Source organism: Lupinus angustifolius, unplaced genomic scaffold, assembly GCF_001865875.1.
Source record: "Lupinus angustifolius cultivar Tanjil unplaced genomic scaffold, LupAngTanjil_v1.0 Scaffold_48_99, whole genome shotgun sequence".
NCBI lineage: Eukaryota > Viridiplantae > Streptophyta > Magnoliopsida > Fabales > Fabaceae > Lupinus > Lupinus angustifolius.
The window spans coordinates 263,492-270,255 of NW_017728884.1; the positions used below are offsets into that span (position 1 = coordinate 263,492).

At 32.0% G+C, this 6,764-nt stretch overlaps 1 non-coding gene across 1 annotated transcript; it reads right to left on the minus strand.

Annotated features, from left to right (window-relative positions):
* Positions 1-1,685: 1,685 nt before the first annotated feature.
* On the minus strand, positions 1,686-1,767 carry TRNAS-CGA. Its single transcript has one exon. It is a non-coding gene; the product is annotated as a tRNA-Ser (tRNA).
* Positions 1,768-6,764: the final 4,997 nt, after the last annotated feature.

Consider the following 6,764-nt stretch of genomic DNA (forward strand, 5'->3'; position numbering starts at 1 on the left):
ATTTAACCGGGATGGAACAATATAGAACCTTCTTTGCTCCGGGACCTTATCATATTATCCGTTTCTTTTCTTCTTCTTCAAAGTTGTGTATTTTTTAGGCATATATAACTCAGACCGTTGTAATTATGAGTTTGTTATATGTATATCTAGTGTGAAACAATATTTATATCATCTTTATTTAAGAGTAAACCGCAATCAACATATAAATAATAATAAAAATATATACGATATGAATTTTATATATTATCATTGTATCATTTACCATTCATCTTAATCATTATGAATTATTTAAAAAAATTAATTCAAATGAATGATAAATAATACAGTAAATGTTTACAAATCTTTATACTATCAGTACATAAAGATTTACTCAATAGTAAATGATAAATTGATAGTATCAAAAATTTATTTTTTTATTATTCTATTATTATATAGACTATTTCCCCTATAAATCAGAACACACTAGTGTGAGTCATACATTAATCAACATGGAAAATAAAATGATCTTGCACGAAGTTGTGGAAAATTTAGCACGCGAATTCAAGTAATTTACATTCTTCATATGTGCATTAATGGTGAGTCAGATGTACGTTAATGATGCTTGTAGTAGATGACTTCTTCCCCAAGTAGCTCATGTCCGGATCTTAGTTTATTATGGGAGGGAATATTTTGAGTGAATATCCATCGTATTTAACCGGGATGGAACAATATAGAACCTTCTTTGCTCCGGGACCTTATCATATTATCCGTTTCTTTTCTTCTTCTTCAAAGTTGTGTATTTTTTAGGCATATATAACTCATACCGTTGTAATTATGAGTTTGTTATATGTATATCTAGTGTGAAACAATATTTATATCATCTTTATTTAAGAGTAAACCGCAATCAACATATAAATAATAATAAAAATATATACGATATGAATTTTATATATTATCATTGTATCATTTACCATTCATCTTAATCATTATGAATTATTTAAAAAAATTAATTCAAATGAATGATAAATAATACAGTAAATGTTTACAAATCTTTATACTATCAGTACATAAAGATTTACTCAATAGTAAATGATAAATTGATAGTATCAAAAATTTATTTTTTTATTATTCTATTATTATATAGACTATTTCCCCTTTAAATCAGAACACACTAGTGTGAGTCATACATTAATCAACATGGAAAATAAAATGATCTTGCACGAAGTTGTGGAAAATTTAGCACGCGAATTCAGGTAATTTACATTCTTCATGTGGCAATCGAATTGTTTCTATCTCTCACAATGTGAGCTTTGGACATATTTAATAATGTTATCATCAGTTCAAACTATCAACCGAGGGTCCTAGATTCGTGCTCAATACGTCAAATTTAGGTGGCACATTCATGAAGAGAGCATTCTGCATATATTATATATAACATGCACAAATTTACTTACGTGTACATAAGTATATAATAACAAGTAAGCATCATAATTTAATTGTTAGTTTGCCCCTTTGGGTGTGTCTTCCAACGGCCTCAACAAAGAAAATCTTGGAAATTTTGTGTGCAGATGATGCATCAATTATTCATATCGAAAGATATAATCTACTTGGGTCTTGACCCAACAGGTTTATGGATGGAAGCCCAACTTTGCCTAAGAATGCATATTTCCGTCCAGAATAAAATTTGCATGTTAATTCGAAAAAAACGTCGACAGCAGGATTCGAACCTGCGCAGGCAAAGCCCAACAGATTTCGAGTCTGTCTCCTTAACCACTCGGACATATCGACGCTTGTAATCTGTATCACGGGTAAACTTATATCAATAATATATAAATCAGATAAATTGAAAACAGTAAATATTTTATTTTCACAACCACCTTTTAATCCGAATATAGTGGTGTTGAAAAATATGCACAATTGCGTGAAGGAGCAACTATACACAAAAACTTTTTACTTGGTTTAATCCATGCTGCCATTAAGTAAAAGTTGTTCCTAATACAATTTTTTACTAGTAAGTTTTTGAAAAGAATTACATCGTTTATCTCATTCCTTTAGATATAGTATTACTCCTCTTATTATTAGATGATTCCTTTTGAGAGACACAACTCAACTACTCATTGATTGTCATTGCTTAGTTTAACATGCTTTTCATTTTCTTGTGTGTGATACAAATATCTGTTACTCTTATCAATACAGGTTAATTTTATGATAGAATTGTAACAAGATATTTGGGTAAAATGTAAATTCACCTAAAAGCATGGGTAAGACTCTTAAGAGAATAAGTTAGGGGCCACCTTCTAGGAAGGGTTGTTCAAACTCCTCTCTCCAACTATCTTCAATCAATATTGAACATGCCTAGTAAATAAGAACTTCTATTGCAACAACAAACTAATGGTGCCTAGCAAGTATGTTTCTTTCCACCCAATTGTCAACTCACACGTGAAGCTAGAGGTGATTTATTTTAAGCATCCTCATTATGAGAGACAAAATGGATGAATTTAAATTTAGATCTTAATGGATGGATGAAAAGTTATTTACTGATTTATATAAATCCATTTAAACTATATTTTAAATTATCCAATTCATTCATATCCAAACTTAACGGATGCATTCATATTCATCCAATCCATTAATGACTCTATTTTCATTGATTTAGATGGATGAATATCCACTCCATTTGATTTTTTTATTGGAACTAAAAACACTTTTGAAGAAAATATTTATTTTAAAAACCACTATTTCAATAAAATACTTTTTAAAATCACATTTTAAAAAAAATCACTTTTAAAAAAATCACTTTTAAAAATCACTTTTAAAAATCATTTTTAAAAGTGTTTTTATTTTTTAAAAGCTTTTTTTTTAACTTTAATTTTCTTGCAAATAACCTACAATAAGTGTAAAGTTTTTAATAGATATTTTTATCTTATCAAACTATTAATAATAATTACATTCATATGTCCTATTAGAAAGCTAGAGTTAAGATATTATTTAATGAAATTGAAAACTAAAAAACACATTTTTTAAATGTTTGTTTTTTGAATGGATTGGATATTTATCAAAATAAATATATCCATGTATATCTATTAAAATGAATATACCCATTGGATATAATGAACAAATTCAAATTCATCTATTACTAAAGTTATCCATTAGATTATATATATTTAAATTCATTAGTTCTAATGAAATGATTTAGATGAATTTAATTTCCATGCATATAAATAAATTACAAATTATGAATAATTTTGTCACCTTTAATCCATAGTGTACTAAACTTACTTATTGTTTTTATTACTTGATACACACAAAACATATTGTCTAGATATCTATGTTAGAAATTTGGGTGGAAAGAAGCTCTAGCTTGTCGGCACAAATTTGCTATGGAACAAGTGAATGGAGAAAGGCTTGTATGAAGATGTATGTATGTGGAGATAACTAATAAAATCTTACCAGCATATTAAAAATTTAATTCCAATTAAAATTTAGTTATAAATAATAGCACCAAAAAACATAAATATACTTGTTTCTAAATATGACATGTTGTACGTATCTTCATGCAAATTTTTCTCTAAGTATATTTTTATCTCCAAATATTTATCCTAATCCGATTCGTTGCCCTTGTTGAGGAGTTTATAGCTCCTCCATCATTTTCCTACAAGCTTCCACATTACGCTAGCAAGGGAAATAATAATATTGGCCATTCTTTACTTATTACTATTTGATATTACTGTACGAGAATATACATTTAATAATAGTTATTCAACATCACTTATTAGTAGAACGCTGTTAAATATAAAACAGAAAATAGCGCTATTTGAAGCAAGCGCTTTTAAATAAATTAACAGATACACATTCATCACCGCTTACTTCAACGAGCGATGTTGAATGGTTGCCTCAAAGATTCAAGTTTGCTTTTTGAAGCAAGTGTTGTTGATTTGAATAGATTCTACAATACTCTTTATAGTGAGCAATGTTGAAATTCGTGACTTTTCAAAACTTTCCACAATAGAAACATGTAGGAAGTGTGACCATGAGTGCCACAATAGAAACATGTAGGAACTTTTTTATTATAATACTTTTTATTTATTTGGTCGACTTACAAGTTTCCTATATGTTTGCTTCCTATGCAAATGGGGGATATACCCTAATCCAGTATGGTCACCAACATTTCTAGTTTGACTAAGCATAATGTCTAATTGGTTCTGACTCTCTATGAGTTTTGCGAGTTTTTCATTAAGTTTCAAATTCTCATTTTTCAAAGTCTCGCAAGACTCACAGACAGTTGATTGACATAATTTATCATTTGAGAAATTGCATGTATTACAGGAAAATACTAGATCTAAGATTTCATTCTCAAGTTTCAGCTTATCTAATTCTTTCTGTAATAGGACTATTTTCTATTCATTTAGAATGATTACTTGTTTTCTATCAGAACTAATCCTAGGTAATTTTTTTTATTCCTCATGCAATTCGACATATGCATTATATAAATCCTCATAAGGATGTGAATCATCAGAAGAAAAAGATGAGGTGTTAGAGTATACATGATTATTTACCTCCTTTGAATTTGAGTCACAAGCTTCACTTGTTCTGGTCATTAGGCATAGCTTGGCGGTCTCCTCTTCATCTAAGGTGCTTGATGTCGTATCCTCGTCTAGTACGTCCTAGACAAGGTAGGCCTTCTTTGACTTGAAGTCCTGGGGAGTGCTCTTCTCCGTATCAACTTTCTTGAGGTAAGTAGGACATTGAAATCTCATGTGTCCTGGCTTACCACACTCGTGGCAAGTGAAGCACTCTTTATTACCTTTGTCTTTTCGAGTTGATTTTCGCGCTTCATTCTTATGAAAACGTTTAAAGCCTTCTTTCTTTAAGAATTTCCCGAATTTTTGTACGAGAAGGCTTAACGTTTCATCATCAATATCTGAATCAGATTCAACATCTTCTTTCTCTTCAGTAGGTTGAGACGTTGTTGCTTTAAGAGATATGTCTTTCTTCTTGCGGTCTGATTCCTCATGCATTGTCAAGCGCCCAAGTTCCATCTCGTGCTCTTGAAGCTTTCCAAATAGTGTTGCCAAAGGCATGGAGTCAAGATCCTTGGATTCCATGATAGCTGTAACTTTAGTTTGCCATCTCTTGTCAAGACAATGTAAAACTCTATTAGTTAGTTTTCCTTTGGTGAAAGATTTATCTAGAGCAACTAAATGGTTTACTATATGTGTGAATCGCTTTTGCATGTCGCTGATAGACTCACTCGACAACATACAAAACAACTCTTACTCTTGTGTCAGGGCATTCATCCTAGCACGCTTGACTTTGCTAGTGCCTTCGTGAGTCACTTGTAAAGTGTCCCACATTTCCTTGGCACTTTGACATTGTGAAAACCGAAAGAATTTATCATATGACAGGGCCTATGTGATGATGTTTTTAGCATGTAGGTTGTATTGAACCTTTTTACGTTCATCATCGGTCCATAAACTCTTTGGTTTTTCTTTCGGGTCATCGTCCACTAGATGCATTGGGATGAAAGGCCCGTTGATTACGGATTCCCAAATATCCGAGTCAATGACTTCTATGAATATTTTCATCCAGACTTTCCAGTAGGCGTATCCTTCGCCACTGAATACGGGAGGGCGGTTAATGGATGCGCCATCACCGCTAAAGGGGTTGGTGGAACCCTTTTTTTTTCCGCTTTAGGATCACGCGTATGTGGTTGAGGTAGCACGTCGTACTAGCTCTGATACCACTTGTTAGGTCTCTGTGGATAGAACACCCTAGAAGGGGGTGGGGGTTGAATAGGTGTCGCGGTTATCAATTATCGCTTTTCACACCGCAGCCCTATTTTGGAAAAAGCCCCAATTAATCAATTAACACTATGCTTTAATCGATTAACACATAGAAAAATAGCAAGTTGCAGAATGGCTTCTTGCACAGTCACTCATCGATGTTCAAGAATAGATAAAGAGAATATTTTTTTTACAAAATCAAACTAGATACAACAACCTAACAGTATCCAAAATATCAGCTAATATCACGCAATAATAAGACTTGAAATGTAAAGAGATTAGGGATAGAAAAAGCCTACACACAAGGAATTTTATCCAGGTTCGTTTGCGGGTCCACTTGCAAACTACATCCAGGCCTCCCTTCTGATCTCGGGAGATTTTCTTCACTAATATTGAATAGAATTTATAGTTACATGCAAACTTCCAATACAACATTTAGACGCTCCCTTCTTAAATCCAAGAAACCATCATGAGTGATCGTCATTTTAAGGGCAACAGTCCCATACTTTTAGAAGTATTATGAAATTTCTCTCTAGCTAGTCCTTTTTTCATATGATCTGCTAAGTTATTCTTAGTGCGTACATGATCCACTCTAATAGCTCATGTAGAGAGTAATTCTCTAATGTTGTTGTGCTTACGCCGAATTTGTCGTTTCTTACCGTTATAAAAGTCGTTCTCAATTTTTGCAATAGTCACAGTACTATCATAATGGATCAACACATATGGTATCGATTTTTGCTATATGTGAATCTCTGCAAGGAAGCTTCTCAGCCAACTTGCTTCTTCCCTAGGTGTTGCTAGTGCTATCATCTCAACTTCCATATTGGACTGAGCTAAAATAGTATGTTTCTTGTTAGACTCTAGATAGTCGATCTCATCATTTATGACTTCTTTCTACAAATCAACATCCAAAGAAGTCAAAACTTCTTGGAGAATTGATGGATTATCCTCCAATATTTAGACCATATAAATTGGTCTATACTTTCTAGCAGTTGTTGCTCT